Below are 14906 nucleotides of genomic sequence, written 5' to 3'. Positions count from 1 at the left end.
AGGTTATTATAATAGTTATATTGACCAGAACCAGTCGACTCAGCGGCCAAAAGACTATAACATATGGACCAACCGGGGTCATCCGCACTTTTTATTATAGCAATAAAAACTGCTTTATGGCAGTTTTCTAAAAAAAAGTTATTGTGTTATAGTCCATGGATCCCGTCTAAAAAGTAAGAAATTAAAGTAGTGCTCTAGATGATCCTTTGATAGGATGTGGACGCCGCGAAATCCTGCTCCAAATCGTCACTACACAGGAAAAAGAAAGCAAAAAACAAGGTGATATAATGACATGTGTGAAGAACAGAGTCTATGCGTTACTGGTTATGAATTGATGATCGCGCCCATACCTGCAGCTGTTGCATACATCGTACATCTTTTACAACTTCTCAGATCATAATTATAGCACAGACATGTAATTTTACTAGAGCCACGTAAACCCGCCATGAATAAGGGGAGTGGTGGCGTGGTCTGGGATACTCTGCCGACCTTGGGTCTCGGCTTCATCACAACCAGGCGTGCCAATAGCAGAGAAAGAAAGACAGAGAGAGAGAGAGACATAGACATAGAGAGAGAGAGTGGCTCAGTGGCATTGCTCGGCACGGAGGTGCCGGAAGACAGACACTTTGAAACTTTGCAGCCGTTTCTGGTCAGGTGGCTGGCTGAGGACGGCGGGTGGCAGGGCATTCCACACAGGGACAGCACAGGCGGGGAAAGCTCTACGGCAACTTTCCCGGCTATTGGTAGGTAGCCCTGTCTCAAGCTGGTAGTTATGCATGTCGAGACGGACGAGAGAGAGAGAGACAAGTGTGTCGAACATGGGCTGGTCGGGGGGCTTGAGAGGGAGGCAAGAGCTGACGAAGTGGGCTGGTAGGATTGGACTCCATAGTACGCATAATGTACACACAACATACGCGAACTGTCTGGAGGTTGTTGGAAATCAACAGAAACACCACATGATGTGTATTCCTCGTATTCCACCTTCTCCCAGGAGGAGATAAAATGTAGTTCAATCATGTCTTCAGTACATGGGGTACCGTTGCCTCGTTGCAACTAAACAGGTATGCAGGTAATAGTTACTTTCCCATGAGACCTTGCCGGAGACGCATCATCGTCATGACCAGCTAATCATGGAGAGGTATAATGTGACTTTTTTCCACCACTCCCTGATTCAATCATAGTTTGCGAGCCTGCGCCAAACTGCTTTCTCACTAGAGCCAGGCATTGGGTACATATGGCTTCAGTAAGGTTTACGATACTAGGTCTCTGGCCTAAGTCCAAGTCTAGATACAGCTGCTCAGAGTCAGTAGCAAGTACACATCAGGCCTGAGGACTTCGCAGCGTTTCTCCAGCACACTTGTTCTCTCCTTCAACTCAGATACTACCTGAAGCATTACTAAAGGCCATCTGGCTATCACACTCAGTCCTTCCACCCATCACTTTCGTGGTTTGGGTTGCCACTCGTGACTCGGCTGGTTCCTGGCCTCTCCTCAGGAGCTCTTCCATACAGTCTGTGTATGATATGGCGTGGACATAATTACGCTCTGGAGCTAGTGCAGCCGAATCAAAGGGAATCGAGTTCTTTCTCAGACGTCCACAAACTTTCGTCGTGCTTGACTTCGCTTCCACTGCGGGAAAGTAGTCACACTTCAGGACCACGACGTGCTTGTTGCAGCCTACACCAATGATACTAAAATAATATTCCCTCATTTTTTCTGCCTCCCGGCCGGCCGGCTCGAAAAGGAACGTATGGAATGGGAGCCTCAGTTCCATTTCTCGTCTGCTAGTGCATTCAGGAGCGTAGCAGCGCTTCGGCATGACGATACAAGCCGAATCAAAACAACTCTACTCTCTAGCCAAAAAACTAGCCCATTGTTCGTCAGGCAAAAAGCGAAAGTCACGAACTCAAAAGGTGAGGAAGTCAGAGTCAGAAGGTCCACTTGCCCCGTCTCGAACCCAGACAATCTTTGTGCAAGTCATTCTATTGGCTATTGAACCGCCCAATGGCCGACACCCTCCGAAATCCCCAAAACTCCGGGTGGACTTGAAAATGATCCCACTTATGGGCTCACCACACCTCAGTAAGTGGGTGAGGACAAGGTGCAGAAAAAGGATTGACGGCATCAGGGTTTTCTGTCCCGGGATCCAACTGCAGGTACCCCTGCCCCCAGTGAACGTAATACTTGCTACTAGAGTGAGTGGCTAAATCAGAGTGGATCTGATAAAAGCTTCACTAGCACCATTGATTACACAAGAGTTAATCTAGCCAGAAGCAGTGCATGGTTAACAGGTATGTATCCATCAAAGAGAAAGTATATGAACCCTGAAATCAACAAAGGTGGTAGGTACAACAATACACCTTCAAGCAGCCGAGCCGGTTGGCAACAGGCCCAATACTATCTGGCATAAGTGTACCCACCAACCGAACTAGCTGGCACACATGTATACACACACGCGCGCACGCATGCACACGTCGTATAGATATACCTACCGTCGTTTCAGCAAGACATGGCTGGCCAGCATGTTCTTCTCCGTACAGAGATTTTCCAGTGCAGCAAACAACTGTCCACGTTCCTATCATGTTGCAACCAACCTTAAAACACAATAGCACAATCAGGAAAAACCATATTATTCATTCATTCAGGCTTCATTCGAACGATTCTCCAATAAGTAAATGAATACTTATCCCCCCCCACCCTAGCTGCCGAATCTTCGTTAAAAAAACAGTTGAAGGAAATAAGGTCACTACTCCTAACGTTGGAGCTTGCACTCACTGCCAACTGACATCTGTACGCACAACATACGCAAACTGTCTGCAAGTTTTATAAAACCGCGGAAACATCGCATGATGTGCGTTCCCCATATTCATCAGCCACCAATGCGCGCGTGCCCGCATCAGAACACCCCATCAACTGTCATCAACCCAGTTTGGATAACGGAATCACCGATCATAAAATGGGCTGGAGCCAAGTTCAACAGCCTCTTTCAACTCATCGAAGGAAAATGTATTTCTCTTGCAAATCATGCTCCCGTAACTTTGGTGTGGCTGAAGCCCCTCCAAGATCAAATGCGAAGCAGGAAACATATGAAGAATGTCGGTGGATGCAGATCCTTCTTCATCTGTTCCTGGTAAGTGAATACTACGTCATCAACCCAGTTTGGATAACGGAATCGCCGATCATAAAATGGGTTGGAGCCAAGTTCAACAGCATCTTTCAACTCATCGAAGGAAAATGAATTCCTCTTGCAAATCATGCTCCGTAACTTTGGTGTGGCTGAAGCCCCTTTTGGATCACCTGCGAAGCAGGAAACATATGAAGAATGTCGGTGGATGCAGATCCTTCTTCATCTGTTCCTGGTAAGTGAATACTACGTCATCAACCCAGTTTGGATAACGGAATCACCGATCATAAAATGGGTTGGAGCCAAGTTCAACAGCCTCTTTCAACTCATCACAATGTACTTCTCGTGCAAGTCATGTGCGGTGACTCTGGTGGGCCTCAAACCCCTGGAAGACCATCTCAAGAGTGCCCACCACAGGAGGAATGTTTGTGGTGGTAGATCTTTCTTCATCTGTTCGTGGTAAGTGAATATTACTTTGTGATGTTGTAGTTGCAATGGGAGCTTCGCGTGGGGTTGGAGATGAATCGAAGATGTTGAAATCGCCTCCAAATGTATTAGAAGATCCCTCTAGATGATAAGAATATACAACCCATAATGAAAACTAGTTTGTTGATTTTATATTACTCATCATACAAGTCATAATGTACTTCTCATGCAAATCGTGCGGAGTAACTTTGGTGGGGGTGAAGCCCCTCCAAGACCACCTGCGGAGCGGGAAGCACATGAAGAATGTTTGTGGATGCAGATCTTTCGAAGGAAAATGTATTTCTCTTGCAAATCATGCTCCGTAACTTTGTAGGGCTGAAGCCCCTCCAAGATCATCTGAAAAGCAAGAACCACAGGAGGAATGTTTGTGATGGCAGATCCTTCTTCATCTGTTCCTGGTAAGTGAATATTACTTTGTGATGTTGTAGTTGCAAGGGGCGCGATCATCAATTCATAACCAGTAACGCATAGACTCTCTCTGCAGTTCCGGACTTCGCTTTTTGTTTTCTTTTTCCTGTGTAGTGACGATTTAGAGCGGGATGTAACAGCTTTACAAGTCCACATCCTTACAAAGGATCATCTCGAGCACTACTTACAAATCGTCCATCAACTTGATGGAGAACTGCCAGCGAGCAGTATCAAAACAACTATAATGACGACAGTAGATTTAACCTTCACCAGCTTTAGTTTGGCCCGACAGCCGTCTGCTAATCATTGGCGAGAATTGCAAGTCAAGTGAAACCGCTCACCCATCTGGCAGCTATAGAGACGCTATGTAGAATATCAGCATCAAAGTTATCCTGTCAGCTCGGGGAGGTGCACCTCCCCAATATCTCCATCCAAGGTTTAGATATACAAGACTATGTGATGAGAAGTACGACTACGTGATCATTCAGCTCGTGGATGGGAGATGGCGCGTGTACGGCCTGATCGAGGCAACCCATGCGGCATGTGAGCAAGTGCATTCAAGATGACATCAACTCTCTGACGCTAGCAGTTCCGGACTTCGTAACCCTGGTCGCGAAGATCAGAGGCGGGTCATATTTCCGATAAGATCGCATCGAGTCGACTATACCGCTGGAACTTTCTCCCGCCGAGTTCATTGTCGTCAAAGTGGAGGTTAGCAAGGTGATGGTTGAGGTGGATGGCTCTATCAGACGTGATCCGCAGACGGCAATAATCAAATCTGTACCTATGGGTACTCCCCACATCTACATCAACTGAGAGGGTATGTGAGCGATAGTTTTGTTGTCTAGCTGTTTTACTTGTCTAGAGGATTACTTTTCCTTCGACAATCCATGAAACTCAGACTTGTAAATAAGATAGTAATAGTTTTGAATTGGTTGAGCTGTTTTAGTTCTTCGTAACGCATAAACCAAAATTCATAACCAATCTTCCCGCCATTGAAGGATATGTGAGCGATAGTTTTGTAGTCTACCTGGTCAAAATTACGGGGAGGAGGGTCACGATTGATTGATGAACGGGGGCCCCGGACAAAGCTCGGGGGTGGGTTGGAGTCATAAGGACGACCGGAAGGGGGATTATCATAAGTACCCTCATACTTACTCTTACGATTAGTAAATTTTGACTGCCCTTGATGGTCTGGGTGGTCACTATTGCTACTTCTACTGTTAGTGGTGGTGGAGTTAGATATGCGGGTTTCTAATTTCTCTACTGCCAAACAGAGACGGGTCAACATGTCCGGTCCATCTTTATTGGCACTGCTTTTAATAGAACCTCGGCGGTCGTCTCGTACAGAGGACACTGCAACTTTGTACTCATCATGTTTAGCAGAGGCATCCGCAAAAGAGTGAGCCTCCAAATAGAGGGCTCGGCGAAAAAGCGTCATGCATGGTCCTAGGCTGACTATCACGGACCCTCATGCGGAGTGACTCCCCAACGCCTGGATAAAAGACTCAATGGCGTAGTCATCTCGTTCCATTTCACCTGCTCTACAGTCCATTCATCGGAAACTGGCCCGCTGGCTTTTGAAAGTCGGATTTGGGCTAAATTGAGGATCAAAAACCCACTCTCATGGCATATCTGTCCTAATTTTTAAAACCTGGCTGAATTTCTATTTCCCTGTTCTTGGACTTTTCTGGCCTCAAATGTGGCAAGGAGTAATTGCACGGGTCACACAATGCAGGATGTACTGTTGTTTTCACGATATCTACAACTATGTGAGAGAGACACCAAAAAGTTAGGGTGCCGGTTTCCAATGAATGGACTGTAGGATAGGCTCGAGCCGTCAAAAGGCGGATGTCATCTGCCAGGGTAGACAGAGACTCCCCATTTTGGCGGTGTCTAGTACGCAGCTGCGCTCTTCGGACATACTGAGCTTCAGCTGGTATGTACCTTTCAATCAAAACTTGGCGAAGAATATGGTACTGTATAAGCAGAAATATTCGTCTGGAATTTAATTTCGTCTTTTTCGTCCAAGGAGCTTTTGGACTAAATTAAATGTAGGACTAATGTCGATTTGCCCAGCTTTTCTATACACTCTTATGATCCATGGACGAAATTTTCAACCGGACGAACTCCTTTTCTTTGGAGTTGGACGAAATTATTCACCGGCGAAATTTTCTGCCTCTACAGTAGTCATTCGTCTCGACCAAGGATAAGCTTAATAAAAAGCGCGATGCGCTATCTCGAAGAGAACGTTTTAACAGGAGCAGCTTGCTATGCGTCTTTTTAGCCATATCATGCCACTCGGCTTCACTAGCCATACCATCACCCTTCCAACTAGAGGTGGGCATGTACCCTTTCTCTTCCGACTGGAGAACCGGGGTGGGTATTTCCGGCACAGAGTACATGGTATTCAGAAAGGGGTTTGCACCCTGCCGAGCAGAATCAGGGGTTGAAAATAACTCAGGTGGCCCATCTGCAGTGGTCTCCCCTCGGGTAACCGGGGATGGCCGAATTGGTCTAGCCAGGGGAGTACTATTGATCCACCCATTGGCATCACATGCCATATCAAAGTCAAGGAGAAACGCCTCAAAGTCTTCATTTTCTTTGCAAAAGAAAGGGCGGGGACTAATCCAAGAACCATGGCCGTCATATTTGCAACCGAAAATTTGAGGAACGTTGCACCGGGAGATTGAAAAGGACACGGGGAAAGGTACTTCCCCGGAAACACCACGTAAAAACAAAGGGCAAGGTACGCTTTAATTTAATTAAGGCAAGGAGGTACTTAGGACAAGAGCAGTAGTAAGGCTAATACTAATAGCAAGAGTACATGAAAACCAGAGTGTGCAGCTTGGGGCCTTCTCTGCTATGGGTGTCTGTCACGGCTTAAATCCGTGATTACATCATTTTGGTGCAGATCTGAGGCGGGAAATGGCGTAGTGCGTACAACTGAGCTGCAGTTGTGCAGAAAGAGACCTGCTTGAATCCTGCTTGTACGCACGGAATTTCGCCGTAACAGCAACCCATTCGAGCTGCACACTCTGGTTTTCATGTACTCTTAAATAGTGATAAATTCGTTAATTTTTTTCTGCCAAGGAATGAACACCAATCCCCAAACAAGAGAACGATACGAATTCACCCGCTGAATAAAAGAAGCGATATGGACAAACTTAAGCTTGGGTACTTACGCAGGGAAATGGAGCGGTGGGAGATTCATCAGCTGGGCAGCTAGTCGGGCAGTACAGTCGGTAGAGCATGAGGCTCTTAATCTCAGGGTCGTGGGTTCGAGCCCCACGTTGGGCGCCAATGTTGTCTCACCTACGCCGTCTATATATGGGTATCTTACTGGAACTACTGTACTGTACTCTACTACTACTTGATCACACTCTTTATACGGCAGCACGGAATTGTAGGTTATTATAATAGTTATATTGACTGAGCACAAAGAGGACTAAAGTAGAGGACTGGGGCAATGAATTACAAGGAGAAGACAACTCGGAGGACTACAAGAAGAACAACTGTAAGAACTACTGTAAGGAGAACCACACTATATACAATGTAGGAGAACTACACTGCGCAAGCGCAGCCTTCTGGGTATAACTAAAGTTATGGAGGGAAAAAGGGGTGCATGCAGTTAGTGGCAATAGGGTGAGCGGGAAAAGGGGTGCATGCAGTTAGCATGGTTAGTGAGACAGGGTAAGCGGGAAAAGGGGTCAGCAGTGCATGCAGCAAGGGAGGCAAAAGGTCAGCAGGGCAAAGGTCAGCGGGAAGTGCATGCATGGGCGTGTGTACAGGGATGTGGAGATGTGTATGTACATGTATTATGTGTACGGGAGTGTGTGCATATGGGAATGTGTACGGGGCTAAAGGGCTCATACAGTCCTTCCCCAGACGCGCAAAAAAAAGACCTCTCCCACTAATCCCGATATAACAGATTCTTGACTGATTTTTGCCGCGAAATCGAAAAAATGTTCTCAAATTTGAGAACTGTCCTAAATTCTGAGAGATGGAAGCCGTTTTACATGGCCTACGTAGTTTTACTTTGTACCACCTCGTTTTATTTCACACCATGTATTCTTTACGGGACGCTCTTTCGGCAGATATATTTTTAGTGAAGTTTCGTAGAGGAGACGTATATCGAAAATGTTGTGAACGAAGCTGAAATTGGCATTTTTATGCACCTAATTTCAAGCCGGATTATCGCCAGAGCACGCAGCGTTTTCGGCCAGCACGAAGGCGGCAACATATAGAGGTAAGCAATACCTATCACTTACAAGACAAATCTGATCTGTTCACGACCTCGAAATACCTAAAATTCAGAACTTGCTGTGCTTGCTTGGCCCTATGTACATGTATGTTACACAGAGGATCACACTCATTTGGCAAGTAGATCTACAATGCACAACATTATAATACCGTCTTCTAAGCTGTAGTCTTCACTGGTTTACAGTTTTGGATCTGTAGAGTAAAGCCTCATTCACACTTCGCTTTGCGTAAGGGAAACACATCACAACGGCCGTTTGCGGCGAGAAAGTTGACTTGATCTTGAGTTGAGTTACTTGTTTGGTCCATCGCGTGACCTTCGCCTGTGCGCATTGCGTTCATGAAATTGCCTAAGTCTGTTGTGAGTTATCTTGAATCCGTAGACATTTCGCCGTATTAGTACCATCCGTTCCATAAAAATGCTGGTTCTTGTAATGGCATGCACCATAAAATGACATCTGTTCTATGACCGTAATCATTTGCCCACCATATCTTCTACATTTAGTGAGATGTTGCCTGGAGCTGCTGCACTGTATGCATGCAGTTGTAGTTCCCACCGCCTTGATGCTGGCGGCATATTCAACATGACATGTATGCATTGTATGCACGCCTATGGATTCATCAGCGGCCGTTCTAAGCGGGATATATTCAGCGATATACCCCGCTCGGTTCACATGGGTCACTTCGAGAATAAGGAAACTTTAAGCCTAGTTCGCATTCGACGTAACGCTGACGGTATGGAACGTAAGGGCCTGTTGGGACGGCCGGGGTGAGCTGTAAAATCTTGTACGATTCGTAAGACACAACATGTAGTTTGACACGACATGCAGCAGCTATTGCGATTTTCAAGAAGTGACACGAAATCTTATCTTCCTAAAATTTGAATCAGTTGTGCTAGCCATTCGGCGAGTTATCATGGGAAGCGTAGTGTTGACCGTGTTCGAAATGTTTAAAAAACCTAAGTGTGCTGTTGTGCGCATCGGGAGGGGTCAGCGCACGACACATCCCCTGTTCACACTAGAATGCAGTTGTTTTGTACGCTTGCGTCCTCGTCTACGGTCTGAAAAGTTGAACTGACCAACTCTTCCCCTTGCTTCCCAATCTGTAGGGTGGAACGGTTACGTTCCCGTTCCTGGTGTTCACATTGGACGCTGTCTGTTGGCGTCATAACCGTTCGGTCGGTTCCCGTCAATCCTTACGTCGCGTCCCGTTGCGCCCCGTCGAATGTGAGCTAAGCGGCTTTCGTGTTGGTCACACTCTGTATTTAGGAAAGTACCATGCAAATGGATTATACCATTCGTACTCTGTGTATACCGAGTCCCCCAATTGTCCCTCGTCCTAACGCACTCTCGAAAGTAATCGCGGTATACCCCTCATACTCATGGTATCATCCATACCTAATATATATAATCAGTATCATCTGCTGTTTGTTTTCCATTGCAGGTTAACGTCTCAATCAAGCATCGTCATCAAAACTTTGCACAGAAGAGTGTCAGCGGTGTCGGTCATCCTCTGGGATCCTCTTTCTGTTATTACTGAAGCTCAATTCCCAATACATGAACTGCTTTCCACGATGCGCAACATGCAACACCTGCAATGAGCTGCAACCGCGACAGATGATTCACAATCTGTTTTGCTTCTGCGACATCTAAGTGCAGGGCGTAGTACCCTCACGTGCACCCAGCCTAGTGAACTGCACTCCATTCGTGTACAACGCGCTTGGCAAGAGTTATGCTTTTGCCAACTTCTGGGACAGTGGCCCTACAACTGCTTGCGACAGTGCGCGTCTGCGCGACAGGCATTTCCTCGCCGCAAGTGTTACATCACAGAAAGTGATACATGTACATGTAATTGTGAATTGTAAACACTTTTCATCCAATTCAACTTTTAGTATGTGCTTCTCTTTGTTGAACAGCAATGGGTAACCAACTCTTCTCCTATCAATTCATTCTCCTGCTCGTGTTTGTATGGTGGTTGTATACTGTATACCCATTGAATGATTAATGTACTGCAGTATCAGGTTTTGTCTGGTGATATATTCACGTCCAAATATGTTCAATTTTCACTTGAGCACACAAGGGTTGGAAGCTTAGAAACACTATACATCTATTCTTAAGGGTGTTCTCCATTGATATTTTGATTGATCTCACCTGTTCAAGACGTCCATGTCGACTTTGAGGCCGACTTTCGCATCGATGTCGGCTATTTTATAGCACTTTGAAAAATGATCCCTACCACCCGGGACGCATTCTATCGCGTTGTTTGCATTCTCCTGGCGGCAGGGCATTGCCAAACTGATTACCTTTCATATGAAATAATTCAAGGGATGTGGAAGAAGCCTTCACTGCTCGACCAGGCCGATAACCTTGTTTCATACATACCCCAAAACTAGACAAATTCGAAATTTCTCAAGCTTGAGAACGTTTCCCGGCAAAAAAAAACCCTCGAAATCTGTTATATCGGGATTGGTCGTTTGGGAAAGGACTGATACAACACTAATGTTATACGCACACCCATATTTGGATCCCGACCCCGGCATGATTCCATTACCCCTAGCCCTGCATGCAGTAATTCGTACACATTCCATTACCCCCTACCCCTACCCTTGCATGCAGTAATTCATACGCACTCCATTACCCCCTACCCCTAGCCCTGCATGCAGTAATTCGTACACATTCCATTACCCCCTACCCCTGCATGCAGTAGTTCATACGCACTCCATTACCCCCTACCCCTGCATGCAGTAGTTCGTACACATTCCATTACCCCCTACCCCTGCATGCTGTAGTTCATACGCATTCCATTACCCCCTACCCCTGGCCCTGCATGCATTAGTTTGTACACACTTCATAACCATATTTGACCCATTATCCCCTACCCCTATCCCTAGCCTTGCATGCAGTAGTTCGTACGTACACACTTATAACCATATTTGACCCATTTCCCCGCTGCCCCTGCATGTTATAATTAATACCGTACACATTTGTAGCCCGTTTTCCCCCCTTCTGCCCCTGCACATAAAACCCACCGTACATTTGATCTAATTACATCCCTTTATAGTGTACATAGTCGGGCTATACACATAATATACGCGCCCAGCTAAATGGGCGCGCTCATGCATTGTACCGTACATTCTATTCTAGTTCACTCTAAGATAACCAAACTTCGGTAATCTAGTCAGAAGTCGGATCCACTCCCTAATGTTGATGTCGAATAATTCTGTCCTCGTCGTGAGATAATATATACTTTACCAACTCTCGTAAACTGGTATCTCTGGTGTGAAGCAATAACGGAAACCCGAATAGACAACATTGTGAATTGACAACATTGGCGCCCAACGTGGGGCTCGAACCCACGACCCTGAGATTAAGAGTCTCATGCTCTACCGACTGAGCTAGCCGGACCTGTGGTGTCCGGTGTGGCGCGTTTGTTTTTCTCTCTGTTGGTTTCGGTTGCGCGTGGTGTGCAGGACCATCACCCTGCAACTCGACCAACCCCCTCCTTCATCGCATCACCACCGACATCACTACCAGCAACACCACCAGCAACACTACCAGCAACACCACCAGCAACACCACCAACATCACCCCCGACTCCACCACCAACATCGCCCCCGACATCACCACCAACCAAATCTTCGACAACACCTTCAACAACAAATACAACATCAACTACTACCACCACACCCTTCCCAGCACACAACACCACCACGCCCATTAATGCCACCGGAGGATGCTCGACGGACAATTGAGCGACGCCGCCAGACCCGCCATACCCGCCGCTGTCGAACCCCCGCTTTCATCGCCAGGTCTCGGCGACGGGCCGCAGCTCGCCTTCAACAGCGGGCCCGACCCCGGGCGATACCACCCCCACCGACCACGCCCCCACCGACCACACCTCCACCACCACCGCCACCGTCGAACCCGTCTGGCCGGTTCGATCGCTTCAACCAGGATTCAGAACTGGTTTCAGAGGCCGACTGGTCCGATGAAGAGTACAACCCTTGACTGTGTTTCCCCTCCTATTTTCCCTGTGTGGTAATATTTGTTCTTCATACACGTTTGCTATGTCGAGAGGTTTTGCATCCTCGACGCCCTTTCCCCCTTTCCATCCGTGTTGAGATGCTTTTAGAAATCCTCCACGACCCTTCCCCCTTTTCCATCCGTGTCGAGATGCTTTGAATCCTCCACGCCCTTTCCCATTTGTGTCGAGATGTTTAGAAATCCTCCACGCCCCTTCCCCCTTTTCCATCCGTGTCGAGATGCTTTGAATCCTCCACGCCCTTTCCCATTTGTGTCGAGATGTTTAGAAATCCTCGACGCCCCTTCCTCCTTTCCATCCGTGTCGAGTTGTTTTGAATCCTTCACGCCCTTTTCCCTCTTTCCCCCTCTAAATATTTTCACGCCCACTGACCCTATCAATTCCAACTGTCACGGTTTATATATTTTTTTCATTCAGACTTTGCGATTTCCCAACTTCCAAAGTTCCCTCTATTTACCCTTCCCACAATCATTTAATTAAGCCCCTTTGCTTTTCATCTCCAGCTGAGTGTTCGTCCTCGCTGTGGAGTTTAGCCCCTTTGTTTCCACGCCTCCAGCTGAGTGTTCGTCCTCGCTGTTGAGTTTCCCCCAACAGCTTTTGCATTCTTGTTGTGTACTTGTGGTTGTGTTTTGTTTTGTGTTCGTTCTGAGTTGTGCGACTCCTGATCTTCTCTGCTTGCGCCTACTCTTCTTTTGGTTCCCTCTTTCTTCTCTCTACCTCTCTTTCTGTCATTCACTTGCCTTACACGTGTTCTGTTTGTACATGCGGGTGTCTGCGGAATGCGTGCATGTCAGACTCGTATGTGCGTAGTGGTTTACATGTCCGTATATGTGTGCTAGTTAAAATGCATGCCTCATTTGTAGTATTATCAATTTTTCGTTCCTAGATCGTGGGGACACGATTTTTTGTTCCCCACGGGGGGAGGTAATGTTATACGCACACCCATATTTGGATCCCGACCCCGGCATGATTCCATTACCCCTAGCCCTGCATGCAGTAATTCGTACACATTCCATTACCCCCTACCCCTACCCCTACCCTTGCATGCAGTAATTCATACGCACTCCATTACCCCCTACCCCTAGCCCTGCATGCAGTAATTCGTACACATTCCATTACCCCCTACCCCTGCATGCAGTAGTTCATACGCACTCCATTACCCCCTACCCCTGCATGCAGTAGTTCGTACACATTCCATTACCCCCTACCCCTGCATGCTGTAGTTCATACGCATTCCATTACCCCCTACCCCTGGCCCTGCATGCATTAGTTTGTACACACTTCATAACCATATTTGACCCATTATCCCCTATCCCTAGCCTTGCATGCAGTAGTTCGTACGTACACACTTATAACCATAATGTTATAACCTGTCATACACCTGTGTATGACAGGTGTATGGCTGTGTTTACATGAGAAATTTCAACCCGGGTCGAGTTCAGCCCGGGTTGAAAGTCTGTACGATAGACAAAAGAGGTGAGCGTTTACATTACCCGGGTCAAATACTGATATGCCGCCAAAAGTCCACTTCTCCAGTCCTGTATGGTCACGTGAATCCGTTCGCGCGAAATTTGCATCTGCAGTGCCGTTCAAACCTGGCGCGAGATACGCACAGAAGTACGTTTGTACGAATTTCTTGACCCGGGTTGATTTCAACCCTCCCCTTGGGGGGAGGGTTGAAATCAACCCGGGGCGAAATTTCAACCCGGGTCAAGCGCAATGCGTCATGTAAACGCGCCATTCACTTTGTGCACATGGCGGGTTGAAATCTGACCCGGGTCGAACTCAACCCGGGTTGAAACGCTTCATGTAAACACAGCCTATGAAGACCCATTTCCCCGCTGCCCCTGCATGTTATAATTAATACCGTACACATTTGTAGCCCGTTTTCCCCCCTTCTGCCCCTGCACATAAAACCCACCGTACATTTGATCTAATTACATCCCTTTATAGTGTACATAGTCGGGCTATACACATAATATACGCGCCCAGCTAAATGGGCGCGCTCATGCATTGTACCGTACATTCTATTCTAGTTCACTCTAAGATAACCAAACTTCGGTAATCTAGTCAGAAGTCGGATCCACTCCCTAATGTTGATGTCGAATAATTCTGTCCTCGTCGTGAGATAATATATACTTTACCAACTCTCGTAAACTGGTATCTCTGGTGTGAAGCAATAACGGAAACCCGAATAGACAACATTGTGAATTGACAACACTACCAGTGTCACCATGGTTACGTAGGTCCAGACGTTCGGCTACGTCGTTGTCCGAATTCCACTGACAAGTCACGCCAAACTGAGGGGCCGTTTACTGGTTTACAGAGGTATATCTTCTTTACTTATAAAAGAGAGGCACCTGTGACGTGTGTCTGTGTGTGTGTCACGCTCCTTATAAAGAAGAGGCACCTGTGACGTGTGTTTTTGTGTCACGCTGAAGCGCTGCGGAGCAGCGCTGCCCTGAGCACGCAAAGCGTGCGAACAGTGTAGCACAGTGTAGCTAGCGGCCGCAGAAGCACGGAGCACGCGAAGCGTGCGAATCGTGTAGCTAGCGGAAGCAGCCACAGCATCGCACTGAGCACGCGAA

The 14906-nt window shown here is 47.0% G+C and overlaps 1 long non-coding RNA gene across 1 annotated transcript; it reads right to left on the bottom strand.

The window, feature by feature from the left end:
- Window positions 1–103: 103 nt before the first annotated feature.
- On the bottom strand, window positions 104–7530 carry LOC135825096 (uncharacterized). The gene is made up of 3 exons (XR_010555015.1): window positions 7203–7530; window positions 2492–2593; window positions 104–249 (listed from the first exon to the last, which is right to left on the bottom strand). It is a non-coding gene; the product is annotated as an uncharacterized LOC135825096 (long non-coding RNA).
- Between the last annotated feature and the right edge of the window lie 7376 nt (window positions 7531–14906).

The sequence above is a fragment of the Sycon ciliatum genome, chromosome 9, assembly GCF_964019385.1.
Source record: "Sycon ciliatum chromosome 9, ocSycCili1.1, whole genome shotgun sequence".
NCBI classification, from domain to species: Eukaryota; Metazoa; Porifera; class Calcarea; order Leucosolenida; family Sycettidae; genus Sycon; species Sycon ciliatum.
This window is presented reverse-complemented; position numbering and strand designations above follow the sequence as displayed.